This window comes from Symphodus melops, assembly GCF_947650265.1.
Source record: "Symphodus melops genome assembly, chromosome: 8".
In the NCBI taxonomy this organism is placed as follows: Eukaryota; Metazoa; Chordata; class Actinopteri; order Labriformes; family Labridae; genus Symphodus; species Symphodus melops.
In genome coordinates, this window is record NC_136698.1 from 11,169,291 (window position 1) to 11,192,645 (window position 23,355).

Below are 23,355 nucleotides of genomic sequence, written 5' to 3' on the forward strand. Positions count from 1 at the left end.
GGTTTTATATCTCACGTTATCATTAACCAATTTGTACACAATCATAAAATGATAGCAGAGAGGAAAATGTAAGTGTTAGGCATCAATTAACTACCAAATCATTAGTAGGGTTGTCAAATGATTTATTCTTTAAATTCACTGCTCTGTGGTGATTGGCACATTCTGAATTAGTGTTAGTGCCGGTTTCTGTGATTGTGTTGTTTCTCACTCACATCACTCTGCTAAGATTCACCTCTACGCTTAGCTGTTATAGGTCAAATCTCAAATTAAAAGTACTGGGGGTAAATACATTTGACAAAAGGTGTATATGAGGTGTTGTTGTTACATTTCGGAGTCATTTGGGTTCAGTTTCTTGAAGAAGACGTTGAAATACTGATTATAGTAGGTGGTTGTTGAGCAAGGGTCAATTTCAGTACTGTAAGCATGTTTAGTGCAAACACTGAGTCAGTTGACCCTCAATTGAGGTAAACTCTGGGTTTTCCATTTCAGAAAGAGAGATGACTCAAACTCGAGAACTTTAGCTCTGAGTCAGTTAGTACAGTAACTGAGTCTGTGAATCTAACCAGGTCAGGAGCAGATTTTCTTCAAGGAACCCCAAGTTTCTCTTTGTCTCTTTTCAGAGCAAGCAACTCCATTTCATTTCCTCATTCTTTTGTTCAGTCCGTATCACGCACGTGTTAGTGGATAGTCACTGTTTTTCAGAATAAAAATCCAGGTTGTTTTAATATACCGTATGTTAGGTAGGCTACACGCTGGCGTAAACCAAACTATTTTGTTGAACATGGAAACTTTTGGTTGGCCAATCTTTTAGTTGAGGAGCCCCGAGATGAAGGGGCTGTATCAGGCTACTCCGCAGGGAATAAGAGCCTACAGAGATTAATATATAGAAAGAATGATCTTTGAGCTTTGTTGCCTCCAGTGTATTCTTGGAAAGTTATATGCACAAGCTCCCATTATGAATGGGCTTAATGAAGCTAATGAAAGTATGCAGAACATTTAAGACTTAAAAAGTTGGGGCCAAAAAATGATTTTAATCCATTTGTTCAAAACTGGGATTTGAGAAATGGTAGCATTGAGGGCAAAACTGCACACCCACACTGATACTGCATCCCAACAACTCGTACATACAAACACACCTACATAAATACTCAATGCTCTGCCAATTCGGTGGCCCTCCTCCTTCTCCTCCTCACCACTTCCATCCAGCCAGCCATCTCCCACGAGGAGCTCTTGCTCCAAGGCTGTAGTGCAAACGTTCATAAAAAAGAAAAAGAAAAAATGCTTGCCCTGATGATGGCAAAAACAGACACCAAAAAAAGCAAGAGGAGAAGAATGTTGTAGGAAAAAAGTGTTAAGTTGAAAAGCGAGCATTTTCTCTTGCTCTGAGCTCTTGGTCCAGGCTCACAGCATCCCTGGATGCCAGAGTCTTTCATCATTTGGCAGCTTGGCTCTGCAGTTCAGTTTTACCTCCTGGCTGGAGGCAAGCAACACACCACTCGTTCTCCATGCAGCAAGCAAGAAAGAGCAAAGAGAGAAGGAGACAAAGACAAAGAGAGAAGCAGCCTTTCATGCAAAAACAACCTCTGGAGTCATTCATGACCACACATGGGCCTCTGTCTTTTTATTCCCTGCTCTTCCATCTCTGATATGTTTGCTTCATTTTCTGATGTGCTTTACTCCAGAAGTAAAACGCTTGTCATTATATAATCTGCGGCAGGGGATAGCTCCCAGTGATGGAGATGTTGAAAGCAAAGAGGGGGAGATGTGTGCTTGCAAGGCAAAATACAGATTGTTCAACAGAGTGACCTCTGATGGCCCGCTCTCCTTTTTGGAATGGAGCACAGACATGCTGGTATCGCTGCTGAAAAAAAAAAAAACCCCAAACAGCCCTATTCTGCGCTTGAAGACTGCATTGCTTTCGTAGGCGATTTTAAAATACACCTGCCACATTGTTATGCCCGTTTTCTGTGAGCTTTCTGAAACTAAAACATCAATACTTATGGCTCTTTTATCCTTCTTTACTCTTGTATGTTTTGCTAACAAATCGACAGTTCTATTTGAACCACCTGACACAGAACTGCAAGCAACCTGTATCCTTTGACAACTCTTCATTTATTTAAATATCGATTGAGATTACGTGTTGCACTTGCACGGGGAAACCAAGCGCAGGAAATAAGATCACAACCTCCTGCCAAGCGAGTCAACGGCCCCAACAGCGCTGAACAGTCTTAAATGCTCTCTACCGCTGAGAGTGAACACAGGTTCCACTGGGCTTAATAAAGCACCCCTACCATGTACATTCTTTAGCCATGGATATGCAATCGTGAACAAGACACACTGGCATGTCAGGCCAGGCTGCGAGGAAGACTGATATGTCTCATCATTAGAGCTGATGGCCTTCCCCTGTGGCGAGATGTGTGTTCCTCCTGTGGCGGCTCAGCAGGACTTGCTGGCACCCCGCTAAGTCTTGTGGGAGCAAAGACATCTGCTGGAAAATGCCGTACTTCCATTTACATTCATCAGGCCCCATAGGAACACACATACTTACACCCAAAAGACACAAAATTATTTCCAAGTTAGTTTGCACAGATGTACAATTTTGAACAAACACATATACAGACTGATACACAAAAGTCTGGTGCAAAATGGGCGCGATCTGCCCCCCGGGGAGCCTGCCCGCTGCCCTTAGCTCCTGCTGGGTTTGCCCAGTGGGAGCTCCAGAGCTTGCGGCCAGAATCTCAGCGGGGTGTCTGGGAGATTCGGTCCTGGAGACTATAAGGCTTGGAGTGGTGTGGCGACCATGGAGGCCTTGTCTCTTAGACAGGCTGCAAAGACAGAACGTTTCTCAGGCTCAGATGTATGCTCTTAGACATGGACGATTGTGTTGAAGCCTTTGCAATTGCCGTTCCCATGAACTTAACCTGAAGGGTCCTGAGAAATTATTTTAGAGTGCTTAATAGTTGTTTTCATCGTTAAGGGCCATGAAATAAAATCACTGCTGAATAGACTTCAGATGTGTTTGAGAGTAACTGCTGGACAGATGTTTAATCTCTGATGAGAGATCAATTAGTGTGCTTCGGTTGAAAGCGAGATTCAATGTGAAAAAGCAACATAAAACATGAGGTATACAAGGGTCAACCTTACATTATTTTCACTCAATCATAACATAAGCACAAGAAACATTTTATACATATTTTTTAAATTTTAAACTCTGAGTACATATGTGTGGAAAGTTTTAGAGGAGCTTGTTTCTTCAGAGATAGAAACATAACATTGCTTTGGACTAGTTTAAGATGTATGTCTTATAAACAGTAATTATATGACTGTTAGTTGATTGCTTAGTAGTTTTCCATACAACTTTAGGCCCGTCCACCAAAACACATCAGGTATCAGCGGCCAAAGTTAGCAGTTTGCATCTCTGGACTGTATCTGAAAAGTGAAATGATGACAGAAAACTTTATTTTTGCTCGTTAACTACCACCAGGGTGTCCCTGGCAAAGTGCTCAGTTTCCACATGTGAATGAGTGTAAAACAGCATCTTTTTATGAGTAACATCAAACCTTGTGTAATTACGCTTGAATATCAGACTAGCTTACAGATCTTGGTTCACTGAAAATGTCTGAGGTTAAACCATTAAAACGTTTATTAGTACAGGCTTTTAAAAAGAAACCCAACCATAATAAAATGGAGGCATTAAATTAGCCATAGTTTTAGCAACACTCTTACTCAAATCACATTCTTGTCCGTTCTGAAGATATCCTTCAGATAGTCTAGAGGTCCATTCCCTTATGTTAACCTTTAAAACAAAGCAGGTCTAGTCTGTTGTCATCAAAGGCCAGGCCTTTATGTCACATGAGGTTAGCATATACTCCTCAAGAGAAAGCTCTTAAAAGAGCATCTAGAAATCACTTAAATCTGCTGAAAAGCCCCCAGAAAGAAAGAGAAAAAGCCTGTTTAGCGCACTACTCAAAAATGCTCATTGTGTTAGTTTTATTCATCTCACCAACTTGAAACTTTTACTTGAAACAGTTAGTGATGGACCAAAAACTATCACCAACATTTGCAGACCTCTGGGTCCTGTGCTGCCTGTGTCCCATCACCAGACAGGATTGGCCTGTGATTGATGATCCGTCTCGTCATGGCCGCAGTTACCTGCCACTGCTCAGAGAGGACAAAACCTTTGGGCCGGGCCAGAACTAACTTAATTCTTGTCATCCGCCCCTTTGCAAGTTATGGGAAAAATGGCCTGGACTGAGGAGTTTAGGAGATGAGAGAAGTGGGACTTGAATAGACCTAAGAGGAGAAAAGGACTGAAAGGAAAAGGAACTCTGTCAATGGGAAGGGGGCAGGATAGGCTGAATGCAGGATTGCGTGGTCTACAGTGTTGATATTTCCCTCAATGGCCGCCTCTAAACTGAGCGTTTTAAGCCACCCCGACACACTAAATTTGCCCTTTGTGCACACAGAGGCCCCTAGCTGTCGTGATGCAAGGTGAGGAGGCACTGAGGGCAGATGGAACCTGCTTGTCACCTCAATGGTCTCTATTCTCCCCTCTGTATGCCCTCGCTGGCCCGCCCCGCCTATCGCCACCATTCACCAGGCGCTCCAGTGGGAACGTCCAGGGACCCTGCGCTTTGGGACAGCCCCATATAATGAGCCCCACTAGATGGCTTGAATGTGGCACCATTGTTCTACCCAGGGCCATTAAACCACCTCCTGGGCAAACAAGAGCGTCCCTCTTCCTTTATGTGGCCCAAGAAGGCAACAAAGAGAGGAGTCATTGAGACACAGAGGGGCCGCCCTTTGTTTGGTGTCCTTTTTGCTGCTCCTCAATGCCTGGGCTGGAAAGGGGAGTCTCCTGTTGGTCTTTAGCGCTCCTCGTATCGCCACAATCCCTTGTTTGGCCGAAGTGGAGATGTGAACTTAATTGACTTAAGTGGCCCCAGTGCACCGTGCAGCAAATAACCTGGAGTACAGAGAAGGTATTGTGCATCAGATTGTGTTTTTGGCTGTTCAAATAGTGGTGAAAACATGTGAAGAAGGTTTTACGGGCCCCCGTGCTCCCAGCTAATGAAACCCTAGAGGATTTTATACCATCTGATTTCACCTGTGAATTGTCGTTGAAATGAGTAGACGACTGCATTGTAGAGTGATGACATCTTTTCGGAGGGATCACATGACTCCGGTGCTGTATATGCAATTATCAATGACAAAGAATAAATAATATGCTTTCACACCTTATTTAAGTAACCTTCACATCAGAGAGAGCAACAAAAAACTGAGCCTTCTTTAAAGTAGCAATGACACATGACTTGACTGTGACTCACATGACAGCCAACTCAACTCTATCCACTTACTTAAGACATCTGTCTGTTTCTGCTTTGAATTTGCCCATGGAGGACACATTAAGACTCCTAGGATGTTTCAGATGCCTTCCCTGAGTGGCATGAGTCGCAATTCTGCCGCTTCAAGGCAGGAAAGTCCCTTGAATATCTGAAAGCTAAATCGCTGCAGGGCAATGTCAGGTTGCACAATCCTTCACATCTAAAAAGGACCTGACCTCAACGTCTCCTCCGGCCACCATCCTGTGCAGTGAGGCTAATTAGCTGAGGGCAGGTGCTGAACGCTGGGCTCCTGAGGAGAGGTTAAGGAGAAGAGTCAGCACCTCCCTGTGTGCGGCTGACTGGGCTCGCTGCCACCGTGTCATCCATCCTGTAGTCTAATCGAGTTATCATATCAACAAATCTCCCATCAGGGGCCCCGCAGCTGACACTCCCAGAAAGAAAACCCAGAGGGGGCCGACAAATTTCTAGCAGCAGGATGCTGAGGAAAGGAGCCGGCCTGTTAGCCAGCAATGAAAGGTACCTGCAGCCTGCGGTCAAGCTCCCCTCTGGGGACAACACACACGCTGGGCGCCATGCTGGGGCTGTTATTCGATTAGGTCGAGTGTTATGTGGGCAACTCCATTTTGCAGCCTTGATGCCGAGAGAACCACCCACTGGGAAAACTGTTCGTGTTACTATGGAGAGAGAAAGTAAAATAGTCTCGGAAAAAACAACATACAATGGGAAAGAAAACATACAGTATGAAGCTGAAGTTGCTTGGGTCGAAGATGTGCGGTGATTTGTTCTTTCTTTTTCAAGAAATAATTTATTGTTTTTGTTTGTTTTTTTACTAGAGAAATGGCTTTCAAGTAAACAATTGGTAAACTGATCAAATGAGTTCAACAGGTCAATGTTAGATTAATAAACACCCAAACTAAGAATATGTGCCAGAGAAAAATCGTTAATGGTTTATTTTATTTCACTCTGAATTCCCTTCTCCTACATCAAACACAAATGCTCAATATTCTGCTTTCACTCTAGCAGTGAGAAACTCTCAGCAGGGGTCAGTGGGAGAAGGGGATAGCTATGTTGGCCCGAGAGTTGACCTGCCACTCCATCGCTACCTGCTGCTAGGGCACAAAGGAGCCCCTCTGCGAGCCACGTCAGGAAGAAAAGCCAGGCGGAGAATGAGTCAGCTCGAGCGCCACAGAGAAGACGACTCCCGTCTATCCCCCATGACCACTCTGTCATCCATGAATACTATTTACGCCACGGGAAGTCTTTTCTCTAATAGACCCCCTCCTGTCCCTCTTCTTCGCCTTGCGTTCATGCCACATTCACGGGGGCCCTTCTTGTCTTCTGTGTTCTGCCTCATCCTTTTCTCTTCTCTCTTTTCCTTTTTTATTGGCTAAATCAAGAAAGATGCTCCTCAAGCATTGCAAATTGATTATGGCGCTGAACATTTATTACATGATGGCTGGGGGTCTGCAAGGTAGAGATGTGTGTGAGAGAGAGAGAGAGAGAGAGAGAGAGAGAGAGAGAGAGGGAGCGTGCTGGGTAGAGCTATGTGGGCTCATCCTGAGGATCATCATCAGGATCACACACACAGTGTCACAGGGGACACTTGGGCACACGTTTCACTGAGGACCTGTTTGAAAACTAGGTCGAAATTTTACAAAGGCTACATTATTTATTTGAAGTGTGCATTAGTCAAAACTCTGAATGTTCGTAATATAGATGTAGCTTTAAAGACCAAAGCTTTGTATTTGAGAAAGTAAACACTAGAATATACACTGTTGATACATACATGCGAGGTGGTCAAGCTTATGAATGAGATTTTTAGCTCTGATAAACTCACATTAAGATATTTACTTTATGTTGTGTTCTGTGCATTTTTTCCAACAGCTGATAGCAACAGAAGAGATGACACATGAAAACTGCAACAACATGTTGCAATCCAACACAAGCCATGACAATATATTGACTTTATGATGAATACTTTTCTATTTGAAGGCATTTTATGTATTGTTAACATACTGTGATGTGTTCCTTTTCTTCTGAATACAAATTTATAAAATTAATGGACAGAAAAAAAAAATCAATAGCTTTAAGAATAACCATATACTCAAATCATAATAATAATAAATCAAATCTCTCTAATGCAGAACTAAAGACACATCAACCTCCACTTTTTTGTAACAATGTTTCTACAATGAACCATGTTATCCGGTCTTCTCTTTTTAGCGCATAGTTTGACAAATACAGTGTAACAATGTCATCATTGGATGTTTCACCCCACATTTTTTAAGTCACTCCTTTGAGAACCTGCAAAGACACAAGAGACTGTGTGGGAGGAGAACAGTAGTATTCACCAGAGGTTCTCCAGTCACCGGTTCTTTCTGTTGCTTCTGTACCGAAATAAAATGAAGTCGCTGAAATGCAATGCTGCTTTAAATCTTATCTGCAAGATTCTGTTCTGAAAATAACAAACATGTTTGTGTTCCAAATGAGACCTCTGATCTGTCACAATCATCCAGGATTTATAAAAAAAAATCATCCATGAGTGTGTGTTTGCGTCTCTACCAAGAGATCTGTGCACAGGAAGTTTAATGTATGTTTAATGCTTATGTGGTTAAAAGGCTGGCATTTGCAAAACATTAAAACGATGTTTTAATGTTAAGAACTACATTTTAATGGTAAGTCTTATGATGAAATCTTGGTGTCATCTTGTTTAGACTACTTTATTGATCAATATAATAAATCATTTATCTTTACACACACACACGCACATTGTATTGTTCAACCACTTCACCATTTGCCCTTTGAGTGAGAGTCCCTTTGGCAAAAGAGAGCATTTAAATGTTTAAATTAACATTGAGAACACATTATGTTTAAGTCCCCTTACATACAGCACCAGAGAGAGGGAGGAATAGATTTTAGGGGTGACCTCTAATGTGGCCGTCTGTAATCCTGGTTGTGGCACCTTCCAGTGGGACAAAAGGGGAATGAGAGCAGCAGGAAGCCAGTCCTCAGTGTTCCCAACGCTACCAACAAAGCTGCTGCCACTGGGTTATGATTAGAACATCAGTGTGGCCATCAGCGCTCTTGCTAGTAGGGTGCAAGCTCAGACCCACGCCAAGCCAGGGCTCCGCCAGCGCTTTGAAGAAAAGAAAGCGAGTGAAAGAGTTTGCCACAATAACACCCCACCCCCCCACCCCCCCCCCAAAAAAAATAAAAAAAACATTCAGGCAACCCTTGAGAAGCACAGGTTGTCTCTGTGGTTGGTCCTCCCTCTGTTTCTGTTCCCTTCTTCACCTTGAGAATTTGCTGAAGTCTGCGGGTTCCTTGGAGACCCTTTAGAAAATACAAGGGAGGTGGGGGGGGCAAGACTTTTACAGAATAGCTTCTTCAAATCTGGCGTGGCCCAGACCTGGCCCAAGATGCTCATGCTGCTCTGCTAATAGCTTGCATCAGCAAAAAGACAAAGGGAACTCAACAATTATTAGATTTAAGGGCTGGCCCTCGTGAATGGGGAAGTCCAAATGAAGTCATTGTACGTTGATGGAGGAGTTGGGGGTTAGCTGAGGTTCAGTTCCAGAGTAATACCAAGGCCTGGAATAATTAACCAGAAACAGCTATTAATCTTGACCAATGACAGTGCCTGAAACAATGGGTGCTGACCAATCATTGACAGTAACATCCACATGGAGACCCAGAATCACAGCTGTGGGATTATCTCTTACACTCGGGAGGAGGGGCCTTGGTAGTTTAACCACAATGCATAAACTTCACTAAGAACCGTGATGGATGAATTGTAGTTCTATGAAGAAAGTGATTAAAAAACAAACTTTCAAAACCAACAAAGCCAGTTGGAAAGACAGTTCTTAACAACTTTTCTGCCAACAGTGCAATTTCCTTGTTTAGTAAAGCTTGTCAATGAATCACAGAACTTAACAAAAAAGTATCAAACAGATGTTTATAAAATAGGACCAAAGTAACCAGACAGTATTGCAGTTATCAGGACTGAGTTTATAAATCTTAGGGGCAATACCAATGCAGGTTGTCTTCTGTCTTTTGTCTAACCCTAACCCTAATAACAAAAACAGCATGATGTATTGTTTTGGACATATGTGTTTTAAGGCTGCTCTTAAGGGCTGTTATTTATACCTGAGATGAGCATCTGTTCCGGGTGGCATTCTGTTTTCAAAAGATCTCAAAAAGAAATACCTCACATTAAACATATAAGAAATACTATAGAATGAATAGATTGTAAGGTGAGTCGCGCTCAGTGAAATCAGTGAAAAGCTCTGATCAAGGAGATTTACAAATGAAAATGGAAAAGACGGTGAAGGAGCTGTGGTTTTAGCAAAAGGTTGTCAAAATCACCAGTGGATGTGCAGGCACACATGCAGCAACTCTTCACCCTCAGAGCTGAGTTTATCTACTCGTGCATAGTTGTGAAAACATACATGTTGGAATAGTCTCCTGCAGCTCTTGGAATTCAAAGTCAGCACTGATAAAATGCTGACAAACACACGGACGGAATACTCTTCTATTTAAAGTCTAAATCCAAAAAAACACATGAATGTCATTATAACCCCTTGTTTTTGAGATTAAACACATTTCTTAAAGAGATGATAGCGGATGTATCATGTTGTCCAACAGTTTGTGAAAAAGGGGGCAACATCCAATTATTAAGTTGTTTTAATGTTGTCATGTGGTTTCAAATATTGTCAGCTCCAATTTAAGAATTAGTGTTCAATCTGTGCTGAATGACTAACGCCTGTAAACTTGTCATTTTTAACAATCAAGGTTATGACGCAGTAGCTCAGAAAAATTTGAAGGGTTTTTGTGTGTGTTTAGCACATTGATGCACAATAAGCACTTGAAGATATAAAGGGTTCTCAGCTTAAAGCTCACTAAGCCGGCTCACCTTACAACCTACAAGCAGGACTGAACAGGTAAGACTTCAGACTTCAGACAATCAGCACTGGCGACCCCCAGGGTGTCGTGCTCTCCCCACTGCTCTTTTCACTCATCTTAACATTCTGAACATAGGAAACCTGTCCGATAAACTCATCACATTTGCAGATTAGACAACATTTTTCTACCTTATCCAGCACAGCAATGAGCCTGAGGCTGCAAAAACCGGCTCCTTGGTGCACTCAAAAGGTCTTGTGTATTCCATCAAGTTTCTGGAAAACACAAGACCTAAAGTGTGCCTCAAATAGAGACAATATAAGAAACACGACCAAAAAGAGGGTGTGATTCTTTCCCAAATACACCAGGAGGGTCTGATAAAATATCAACCTTAATCATCTGATCAAAGCCACCACTCTCAGATTTAGATCTACCACTAATAACAATAGATCCAGATTGTAACAGACAATCAGGACTGGAGAGAGAATAATTGGGGACAATTTGCTCTTAGAACCAAGAAGCAGGTAGGAATTATCACCATGGATCCAATGCTGCCTGCTAAAAAAACTTTTCCTATCTTTAACCCTTAACAAATGAACACAAATACAGGTTATGTGTATTTATATATTCTATAGCAAATAATTCATTAATTTGTCAGAACTTGAAAAATGTCTTGCAAAACAAAACACATCACTCGAAACCATGTCAAAACTGATTCCACCAAGACAATACTCACAGCGACGTTATATAAACACATGTTATAAATAAACACACACACGATCAATTCAAAACAATACCATCAAGCATGTTCATGTATGCTTATGTTATGTAACCTATATCTCTGCAAGTTTAGTTTGAAGCTTTACAGTATGTGATGTTTCTATACTAAGTCAAGCATGTAGTCCTTTTTATGAATTGCATGTTTTTTCTACACTGGGAATACATTAAATCAACTGTTAATGTCACTGTATGTTTGCAAACACTTGGCCAATTAAGATGATGAGCAATCTTCAGTCATCAATCTATACTATCGCCACTATGTAAGCATAGTTCTGAGAGACTAAAGGAAGACCAGGAGGGGCAATAGAGGAATCAAAGGGGGCTTGAGCCATATGGGAGGCATGTTTGGGGAGGTGGGAATGTGTGGAGGATGGTGGTACAGTATGTGGCAGACCCCTGGCACACACGCCAACTCCACTTTCCACGCTGCTCACTCTCCTGACACTGGGCTCCCCTGGTGCCCCTGCCCTCCTCCCAGCACCGCTTTGTGTGCCCGCATAATCTCACAGCAAAGGAGGCGACGCAGGTGGTCCAATCCCAGCGAAGCCTCCCTCCCGCCCAATTCTCCTTTTTCTCTTACCCTCCGCCTGTACTTGTCCCTCTTCCCTGGTTGCCTTCATCCTCTCCCTCTTCAGTCCTGGCGTGGCGATACAAAGAGACACCTCCCTGGCAGAGATAAACCTATTTCAGAGATGCTGAGGGGGAACCCGATGCTCCCTCCCGCCTCTCCTTCCTTTCACCCCTGTCTCCTTCTCATATTTTCCCCCAGGGAGAGCTGTGCTGTGCTCTGCTTCAAGCACCATTAGCGCCTCAATTGTTTGTATATTCCTGTGCTTACGTGTGTTTGTCTTTTCCTGCATTAGCGTCTGTTGAGGAAATTCAAAGGGTTTACCAGTCATCCAGATCCATGGGGAACAGAAGAGGCAGGGTGGTAAAGGGACAGTTTAAGTGTTTAAGTTGCCTGTAGGTTAGTGCAAATGTCACTCTTTGACCTGTAGAATTTTCCAAAGCCGAAGGTTCAGGAGTCGATTTTTTCCAATTCTACCAGTGCGTGTGTGGAAAATGAATGAGTATGTAGTGTTTTTTGGAGGCAGGCTGTCTCTTTATGCTACACACACTGGCAGACCAACAATGCAACAATCATCATAAAATTAATATTCTAACTTAAGCTTTCACTCATTTCTTCCCTAATATTGGAAAACAAGATGAAGAGCCCAAATAAACCAAGGTTGACAGAGTAGATTCCTTCAAAAATGGGTCAAACTAGCCAGAAAAGCGAGGGTTGGGTACTAGTAGACAGAGTGTAGGCTCATATGTGTCATCAGTGCTGCAAGTATGTATACGTACTGATGATGAATAAAATAAGGAGTTGATTTTTTTCTTCTTTTTTTTTTTTTGCATTTTTTGAAACTTTTTTTGTTTTATTATGTGATGTAATGACAAACAAGAGATAAAAGAAATGAAATGCTATAAAAAGAAAAAAAAGGAAAGCTTGACATTGTTTTTAAGTCACGTGCATGACTGACGTCTTGTACAATCCCACCTTGAACTCCTTTACAACAGAGAAGGAAAACAATCGCTGCGTGAGAGCTAATTACCCTTTTCAACATACAAGGACAAAGTCTTTATCACACAGTAGGAAAACACTAACAAAGTTTTTTTTTATTTTGCCCTGACATCATTGTTATCACACCCACCTCTCCCCTTCAAACAAATCAGACATGGAAAATTGTCTAGAATTCCCCCATGAGCACTCCCAATCACGGCATCAAAGTCATGACGCAAGGCCAGGACAAAATGGAAGTCATTATGGCTAATTAGCCGATGCCCTAAAGCACAGGGACCTGCCTGCTGCCGGGGCTGTGAGTGTGTGTTAGAGCAAATGCCACTGACAGCTCCCACGCTACAGAGGAGAGGGAGGGAGGGAGCGGGGAGAGTTAGGGAGGGAGAAAAGGTTTGAAAGGAGGGAGACAGGAGAAAGAGGTAGAAAGGAGGATGAGGCAGATTGTGAATGAGTTGGAAAGCAAGCATTCAAAAAAAAAAAGAAAAAAAGATTTCTGTTAATGATGGAGGAAGTGTGCAGACAGATAGATTGAGGTGGGGAGTGAGGGGGGGGGGGGGGGGGGGGGGTCACTGGAAGATAGAGCAGGAAAAATTGGGGTGGGGTTTGGGGCGCCAAGCTCCACGTGATGAAAGGAGCTCCTTCTTTCACTGCCAGGATCCACATGGGCATTCTTCAAGCTCACTCAAGCAGAACTCAAGTACACACAAATGCACACACACAAATGCACACACACACACACACACACACACACACACACACACACACACACACACACACACACACACACACCTGAAGCCCTACCTTTTGCCCGATTAACCAGCATGCACTCCCCCCTCCCCTCCGCTCATCTGTCATCATTCTCCTCTGGTTAAGAAACCCTCAACCACACACATCCACACGTGAAAACGCTCACACACAACAAACACGCACAGATGGAAACAGATAGGGAGACAGACACACATGGTTACCCACAGACACACACGCTGGATGTCAGAAACACCACAGTTTAAAACTGCATCACCTACTTGACGGCAGACCTGCCTGTCTTGGCGTGCGTGTGCACAAAGGAAGTCATTTCTTCTGCATTCACTTATTTATTCATTTCACCTGAAATCTCTTTTCTCTCTTGTTTTAAGGGTTGCTCACTGTGCAGCATTCACATATTTTCACCACCTGCACTCAAGTGTATGTACCAAGTATACATTTTAAGGCTTCTGCTTCAACATACAAAACATTATTAACCTCCATATAACTGAATATTGAAATACTGTTATTCCACTGTTGTTGGTTCAGAACAAAGACAATGGCAGGGTGCTTAACAAACATATCCCAGAGTAAACAGCAAACAATAACTACCTTGTATAACTTTGGATAGGATTTCTAAAGAAATCATCAACAAAATAAAAAAGGTTTCAGATCAACATCACAGTGCTGAATGTTTAACTCAAGGAATTCAGAAGTTTTTTTTTAATTGTACCAGGAATTATTAAATGATGTAAAATTTTCAATGAAAGGGTTTGTTTATTCATTCCTACCAAGCAAGCCTAAAGATCTCCAGCAGCTCTACAGATATTAAGAAGAACAGAAGACAGGACTTCGTCCACCACCTACATATCCAATCTGTACTTCCCAAACAAGCAGCTACAGACGATTCTCCTTTGCGCTGGGATCCTTAACCTCATGTTCCCAGCCCTAAGGCTGCTGGTGGGAGACTCAGGGAAGGGGTTAGAGGTCCGGCATCTTTTCACACATCTTTGGAGACATAAAGAGCAAACAAACCTCAGGGTCTTTATCAATGAAATCTAAACCCGCACGGCTGATTTCATGTCTGTGGGCAGAGGCTGGGGGGGGATGCAGCGATGACCACCTGTTCTCTGTAGGTCCTTGTGGTCGCTTTTGTCATGGGCTTTACATTCTTTCAAACTATTACAGGCCCCGGGCGAAACTTAAGCTTTTGCCAATTTCTCCCTGACCGCCCCATATATGAGAACCTATACAGTCTCCATTCAGAGGCGGCCTATTCGTCTGTCTTCGTGTGAGGGAAATTAAAAGACAAGGACAAAAAAAGGGGTTATCTCATAGGATTCTATAGGTCTTACAGTTTCAGCATGAGTATCACACGACGTGCTGCTGCTGAACGATATTGGGGAGAATATTTTTTTAAACAAAAGCATTGATTTATTGGGCGTCTCCTTTGTTCAAGCCCATTGAAATGAACAGTGTCATGAAAGCATTTATAGAACGACTTCAGTTTTTTTTTTTACAGGAGACAGTGAAAAGGGCTCCTCATACATACAGATTCCATCAACCAGCTATAAAAAACTGAGCGGAGAAGAGTCTCATTTATGGGGTAACATAGTTACATTTTACTGCTTGGTGGCATTGAGGCAGAGGAGGCCGAGAGGACGTCTCTTTTGTTCGCTCCACGGCTGCAGCAGACAATGATCGAGGCGTGTGGAGCGCAGGAATGTCCTTACTGTAGACACTCTCGGAAGTCGGGATTCGAGTGTGCGTCTGTCTGTTGCTTTGTCCTTGTGTCAATGTGTGTCCATTTCCATGGCAGATAGGACTGTGGGAAAAGTGGCCTTACAAACGCCGTCCATTGTCTCCCCTCCATTTATTTCATGGCAGTTCATTCCGCTGATAAGTGACGGAGAGAAGCGTAAATGAAAATGCAATGCAGTGCAGCGGTTTGACTCAATTACATGAATCACTTCTGATTAGTCTCAAGCTGACATAGCCGAGGACGTCAGAGAAACTCACAAAAATCAGGGCTCTCCGTCCCATTAAAACCAGTCTCTCACATTCAGAACCAGTGTCAGACCTCTCTGTCTCTGTCGTCACATAGTCAGCCATAATGGGCTCTGACTATTATTAATACAGGGCCTGAAGCACTCTCGGCCACATCCAAGGCCTCGCCATAAAATATGTTAATCAAATCGGACCCTCGGGGGCCCCTCAAAAGGAGCTTTAACACAAATTGAATATCACTACTGGCTTCGGAGGAGGGGTCGGTCTCGAAGGGGGGAGGCTCTAACCCTGTTAGTCACACGGGTCGAGGCTCAATGATGCTGCATATTTCCAGTCACTGTCAATTACTCTGATACCGTCTGTGGAGGGTCGCATGCAGCCGCTCCAGAGAGAGAGAGAGAGAGAGAGAGAGGGAGAGAGAGAGAGAGAGAGAGAGAGAGAGAGAGAGACACTGAGCAACTGGTGGCCGGATCTCTGGAGCACGTGGGAAATGAGAGGAAGTGCATGCATGTGTTTGTGTGTGGCATGTTTGCTCGAGAGAGGTTTTTGGGCCTTTCTCACAAATTGTCAACCCCTGTCAGAGCAGGATGCCACACGCTAATCACACTAAAGCCTGCTGGTCTAGGAAAGGAGGAAGCACATGCTTGCAGTTTATTTGTGAATAATACACATTATCTGATACAGAGTAATTACTGTTCATAGATTTTACTTGGGTTGAGAATATTAATAAATAAAAAAAAGTTGTAGAAAGAGTTGTAGAAAATTGTAGAACCTAAACATAGCCCCCCCCCCCCCCTCCTTAAATGGACAGAGGTGAATAATTGCAGAGTTTACAGCATCATAGAGTATTGATTTTACTAAGGAGCACAACTAATTAGTGGTTTGAACATCACAATGACAGCTGTTACTTCCTGTGAGAGAAATCAAAAAGCTTAATGAACTTCTCTGTCCCGCATGAAATGAATTAACTTCTCATAAATGGAGCCTGGGTCGGTGTAAGGTGTCAATGCTGTTTGACCTTTGAAGGCCATGTGGTAGGGCACAAATATTGAAGGTTTTTTCATTTTTATTTTGCCTCGTGTTTACTTGGTGACTACAGGATGGTTGATGTCAGGGAGCGATAGGGCTGCCAAAGCAATGGAAACTTGGTCAGAGTTTTGTAAAGGTGTAACATCTAAAACAAGGTTAAATAATTGGGGAACATTGTTGTTGCTGTTTCACATAGCCAACATGAACTAGTTGATCTTTGATTTCAAGACAAAACACTGCGGCTTTCCATAGAGCCGCTGCACCTCGGAGAAACAACAATGAAGACTTTAATTGGACCACACAACACACCACCATCAGCAAACTGCCAGTTATTATTCTGGCGTCTCAGTTCCTCTTCTTCCTTAAGATGGCTACTTTACAGCTTTCAGGACAATGGGCCAGGGTTTCCATGTCCATGTCAAGCTTTCTCAACCAAACAAACACACACACACAGGGCATTTGTCTCACTCATGATGCAAACCTGAGTTGAGATAATAGGGTTTGGTGGGGGTGTTTGAGAATACACTCCACAAAGGTGAAGTTGTAAAGACAACTGAGGTGGGAGGCATGGATCACACACACAGTCACTGTCAGCCCAGTTTAAACCCACACTGTGGCTTTGTCAATGTGTTTGGAGGGCACACAGACAAGCAAAGAAACATTTAAACACACTAAGCGACATGGACAAACTCTTCATTGTGAACACACACTCGCTCGCTTTGTGTCTAAAGCGTCTCGTGGTCGTATCTCTGCGCCCAGCTCCTCCGCAGCTCCCGCCACTGGCTCCAAAAAAAAAAGGGAAAGAGGATTAACTGCTGGTCCACATCACAGTTTAGGCTGCTTTTGGGTGGACGGGGCGCAGGGATGTGGGATAATGCCATTTCATGTCTCTGAGCATCGGCATGATGCAATGTTTCTCAGCGGTGAAACACAGGAGTGCAGAGGGAACAAAAGGCGACCATACGAAAGCCCAAGTTAAAAGAACAAGAGAAACAAAGGAGAAAGCAGACTAGGAGGATCTTTGGGTAAAAGCTGAATTGGAAGTGTTGCATAACAAGCAAATTCAGTTGCACATATACACAGAGTAGATGAGACACATCCACGATTCTTTTAAAGTAACCCCATTTAATCACTTTTTGAAGGTGACTAAAATGCCTCTGAAGAGCCTCTCCAGGTGTTCTGATTGTCAGTGTGCAGGCTGTCCTTTTCTTGTTATTGGACTGGACATGGCTTCTTCTTCTGGATAATATTGTGGTTTCATATTGCTTAACTGATTTCCAGTTAATGCCATCCCTGAAATCAAACCACAAATAAAACAACCTCCTAAAATACACAACACGGTCTTATTGATTTTATTTAACATGTGTAGATGACTTCAGAGGGAATTTACTTTTAAGGTCTTCAGAGCTGTGATTGCTTGATTAGCAAATTGGTTAAATTTCTGAGCAGCTATCGATTAAAAGTTTCAGATGAGAGAATGCATGACAATTGAAATGGTTGAAACTCTAAAGATATTGATGGACATGATATTTTTAGGTATGTGACAGTGAACTGCGTATCTTTGATTGTTGCTATGATTGTGAGAAAAAAACAAAAACAAGAAAGTGTGTGAATGTTGGGCTTCGGGATGTTTAAATGGGCATTTAATTCTAATCAGGGTATTTTCTGAATAAAACCGATGAGTCCCTAAAAATAAAACCACTTCTGTCATTCGGATCTAGGACCATGAAAGATAAATGTATCTTTATCTTTAAATATTTCCATATTGGAATGTATTGGTGGAGACAAGTGTATTACTATGCATATGTTATATATTCAAAATATGTCAGTGTGCATGTGTTCAGTGTCAGACATGGCAAAAGATACACAACAACAACACCAGCTAAAGTTGGGTTATACAAAAAAATAGATCAGATAAAATTAGGACCAGAATGCAATAAAAAAATTAAAAAGAAAACATTAAAATGGGAAAATGCTGACTATCGCAAAGCACGACAGAAACACTGAGCAGGATTTCTCATTCATTGGAGAGTTTCGTCTTTCAGAGCACATAAACGTCATTTTTCCAGGCTGAAGTGTGAGCCATTAAACCAATGAACACAAACACAACTGTTTGAACATAATCCATCAGTTTCTGTGCACACACCTTCCTCCTCTGTATCTCATGCTCCTGTGTGTGTGTGTGTGTGTGTGTGTGTGTGTGTGTGTGGCCTTGATGTTAACATAACATCATTAACACCAATGTCGTGACTTTACAACAACAGCCTGTGTGTTATTTCACTGACATCAAACTCCAGGAATCCATCCATGCTACATCCCAGCTGAAAAAGAGCCGAACTTCAGGACCCGTTTGATGTATTCAAGGGTCAAGAAATCGGGTTTCTCTTTCCCTTCATCTCAGAGGGGCCTGAGTCTCTGCAGAGGGGCTGTTAAAAGCAGGAAAATAAAACCAGCCACGCGAGGGCAGAGCTCGTAGATCATACAGCCAAACAGCGTGTAAGTTGAGTGTGTTAGGGGTGTGTTTCACTCTCCTGCTGCACTTCACAAGTCTCACTGGGACACCCTTAATTGATGTCAGCCTCACTTTAGATGTGCAAAGAGACACAAAAACCCCACACAAAAAGGATGATGTATGGTGAACGTGTGCTCAAATGTACCTGAAGACGTCCATATTGAAAATAAACTCCGAGCAGGTTTTCTTTTCTCTTACACATACAGCCGCACAAAATACAGCGCAGTAAATCATCAAATCATCTTTCGATGAAAAAACATGTGAGTTGAATCAGATTCAGACAGCACGGTGTTCTGTACTGCATGCACAGTAAAAGAAGATCATGGCAAACTGTAGCGGATCCTGACCTCTGACTTTCTTCTAGAGACAGGAAAGAGAAATGACAAGCATCTCTTTTGGCCTCTTCAGCAGCACTGAGCAGTTATCAAATCAGTTTCGTGAAAAAAGAAGAGAGCCACCATATTGGGATATGTTAAAGAGGAAGATGTTGATCTATTTCTTTATAAATATGAGCTACAGGGTTGGATGTATTAAAAGGTCAGACTGAATAACTCTTTTGTCAATCGGTAAATTTAAAATGGACTTGAACTCAAGACCGGACGTTGAAGGCCTCTGAATATTAGTTTGGTGTTTGAATGTTGAGTATACATGTTTGTATCTTCTCTATTTTTTGTTGCAAATGGAGCTACTGTGATACAAGACACATTTCTGACTTTGTCTGACAAGAGTACTGTCAATCAATCAATAAATCAATCAAACTAAATTAAAAAATTGTCTTTTTTTTAGGCAACATTCAAAACCAAAAAGATAGCCAAAAAAAGTCAAAAAGGGGCTGTTTTATCTTTAAGTGTTGACTTTTGGGTTTTTTGCAGACAAGCACTGCTATGCTCTGGTGAAGTAGGTGAAGACTTCACAGTTTGTTGTATTTAGAAACATCTCATTTATTCAAGTATTTATTAATTTCATTAAGGACCTGCATAGCCAAAAGACACAAGGGTCATGAAGAAACAACAAAAGGACGATATACTGTTCCTGTACTCTGAGCTTTTGGGAGAAATTTTGGTTATAAAATATAGAAACAACAACTGATGCCTCCATATGAACTAAAAGCAGTTATAAATTTGTTTAAAAAGGGGGTTCCAGTTTACTTCTGGGGGCAAATATTGGGGCCCTGACCTTGAGGTTGGGGGACTCGGCTGAAAAGGATGAAAGCAAGAGGCTCAGAAGTGCTTCATGAAGTACCTCTTTGTGCGATACCAAAACCAACCAAACTGTCACTGTTGGCAGTTGTTTGGACATTGGTGCGGTGGGAACTTGTTTGTCTGGTCTATTTGTTTGTTGTGATGGTCTCTAAAGGGGGGAGGAAACCCTCCCACTCAATTGGCCTTGGGTTGGAGAGTAGCTGGAGGACAGGTCATACAAAGGCGCAGTGTGATGGGGTCATCACTGTCGCCGCCCAGAGTCGGGGGACGTGCCAACTTTGTAACTGACAGCTTGGTATGGTTGCCATGTCCTGCTCTGCTCAAGTCGCCATGCCCCCAAACCATCCACCAAATCAATCAACAACATGTTTACCAACCAAAACTGGGAGGATCAGGCAACAGGGATGAAAAAGACGGCTTCTAAAGGATGGAGATTATAAAGGAAACAATCATCCAGCATCACAGGACCACCTTTGCTAGCGGTCTTGTTTTTGAGTGTGTGAGAGAGGCTGGGCTGGTGAGAAACACACTGGATTTACATAGCAGTCTGCGACTTCAAACAAGGTGGCTGACATTTGAATGGGCTGGTGGTGGGAGCCTCTGGTGGGTTTTTTGTTTCGCCATGCAGGGTAAGCCAAGTAAAGTGGGCACACACACTGCTGGGGATTTGTGTGTAGACAGCTTGTCCTGTTTACTGGGTCTACAGGTTACCATAGGAGCCCTGCACCAACGGGTTGACAAAAAGAGAGTATGAGAGTAAGCTAGGGAGAGGCAACGTCATGTAACATGAGATGAGCAGTGAGTCACAGGGTTTGCTGCTTCAAGAGGACAGAACAGCACTGATGAGTAGTACACTAATTACAGGTGAGGTCAGGTCCGTGAGACCTGGATGTCCTCTCTGACTATAGCACTGTGTAATATTGCTTTTTATTGGCATTATGAAAATATCGACTATGTAACCAAATTCAACATCCAAATGAGAGGCTGTTTTCTGCTTTAGTTATGTCACCCATCTTACAGTTTCTAATACCTGTGCTGAACTCTTATTACCTCAAGCTGCATTTAACACGGTAAGATACTATACTTGTATCCATCTGATGTTTTCCGTGAATTCTGTTTTACACTACTCCTTACTTAAGACCTGTTTCAATTTCCTTGTAGAAACTCTAATAGGAAGTTTACAGAGAAATTACATTTTGATTGAACGAATTTGTAACTATTTTATAAATAAGGACATGCTAACAAGAGGTAGGGATTTTATGTTATTTTATTATAAATATTACTATTGAGATACAACATCTCCATTAGCAGAGAGTTCTGACCAAGACAGGAGCATAAACAGTTTCAGGCATTCAGTAAATATAAACAATGTATTAGCAGTGTTGTGCAACTAGACGGGCCTTCCCTGGTTATGAAGCTCAGATGTAAATATTTATTTTTCTAAGGCATCACACTCAACTTCTTTGCATAAGCCAGACGGAATCGTATTTGTTGCAATTGGCAAATAAAACGTCTGTCCTTAACTCTGTCATGAGTTGATCTCAACATGTCACATTGACGCAGAACAAAGATTAAAAAAAGACCTTCAAATATGCCTGGACAGCTGCAGCTGAACTTCTGACCACGTCCAACCATAACAGTGTCAGCCTGCCGAGGAATAGATGTTAGATCAGCATACAAGGAGCTGAAGGGAAAAACCCTTTGCTCCTGACAGAGAACACCTGTCCAAGTGTGTGTTCACTGGAATGATTGTAAGCTTGTGGGACTGAGGGTGGGAAGCATGAGAGTGAGTATGTGAATGTGTCTATCTGTGTACAATATCAGAACAAATACACAGCGAGGGTCAGTCATGAGTTAACATAGATTTAAGTTGGTTAGATCTTACTTTCCATTGTATTATATGATTGTGTCAGGATTCAAACTGCATATACACACTGTGATGAACTTCCGCCCACACAGGGCCAACACTTCTCTCACCCCCTCCCAAAGCTTTCCCTTTCCCTTCCGGGCTGCTCTGCTGCTGTGCTGCCAGGCTCGGTGGCGGTTGCCTTGTCTATCAGTCTATTTCCAGGCTCAGGGCCCAGCGCAGAGGCAGGCAGGCAGGCAGTCAGTCAGGCGGTGTGGTGGAGGGCAGAGGGGTTGATGCGTGTGTCAGAGAGGCGCTCTCCCACATTCCCCCGGCGGCTGGCAGCAGGCCGGGCCTGCGGAGGGGGGTTCGCCTCTTTCTCACGACCTCTCAGGTTCCTGCGCTCATCTGGGAGCTATTCATTTCCTGCCAGAAAACAGCCTTCCCCTGCAACTGCAGAAGGAAGGGGGGGGCAGCAAGGGGAATGGAGTTTGGCTTCAAAATGAGTCCAGGGCTTGGTACAGCAAGCCCTGGGCTTAAATCATAAAGCTCTCGCTTGTCTAGGCTGCAATCAAAGACAGCCCCAGTGACGGGCCAAGAGAGAGAGGGCGAGAGTGTGAGAGAGAGAGAAAACCATGTGAGAGAGGGAGAGAGCGAGAGAACCATATGGTAGCACTTAGGGAGCCAAGGAGGAAGCAGAGGGGCTTTTTCCCCCCCTCCTTTCGCTCCCTGCATGCACGCGGAGTGTGGGAAAAGTTAATGGACACGCATGGCAGCTAACCCCCCGGTTGTGTTGTGACATGTGTGCGGTCACTCCAGCAGCTCGGCCACTGCACTGGGTAATTGGAGAGGCTCGTAAAGCAGTTCTCTGGAGGGGTAAAGACCACTGAAGATGTCGGTGGTGGATGTGGTGGTGGTTTGTGGGGGGGGGGGGGGGGGGGGTGGGGGGGGGAAGCTCAGCAGCTGGGTGTTGTCCGGGTCACACCACGTGCCTCCCAGACGTCCCGTGTCCAGCTGTGGCCTCGGGGATCAGGGCAGGAAGCTTGACACTAGTCCAAGCACAGCTGGAATACTGTGGGAACATTTTTTTTTAAATACATGTGTTTGACTGTGTGCGTTTGTGTGAGAAGCTCTGGCCCACAGGAGACTGGCTGTTACCCTGTGCGGTGGGCCTTTCCTTGATCCCCCCCCCCCCCCCCCCCCCCACACACACACACACACACACATTTAACTCCTCACTACCTCACCCATTGTGCCCTTTGGCCAGGCATGTCCTCACCCATCACCCTGCACAAACACACACCATACACACACAGGCACAAGCAAGCACATGGCTTCAATCAAACAGGGATACATGCCCCCCTGCAAAAAGGTGTGATGGAAATTCAAAATGATGGCACTTATCCACACTTTGTGCCTCTTAGCAT

The 23,355-nt window shown here is 43.4% G+C and overlaps 1 protein-coding gene across 1 annotated transcript in view; it reads right to left on the reverse strand.

Annotated features, from left to right (window-relative positions):
• The window catches only part of LOC306828572 (uncharacterized protein), a gene marked incomplete at its 3' end in the record, with an annotated part of 106,698 nt that overhangs the window by 27,807 nt on the left and 55,536 nt on the right, over positions 1–23,355 (reverse strand). The gene's annotated exons all lie outside the window — the stretch shown is intronic.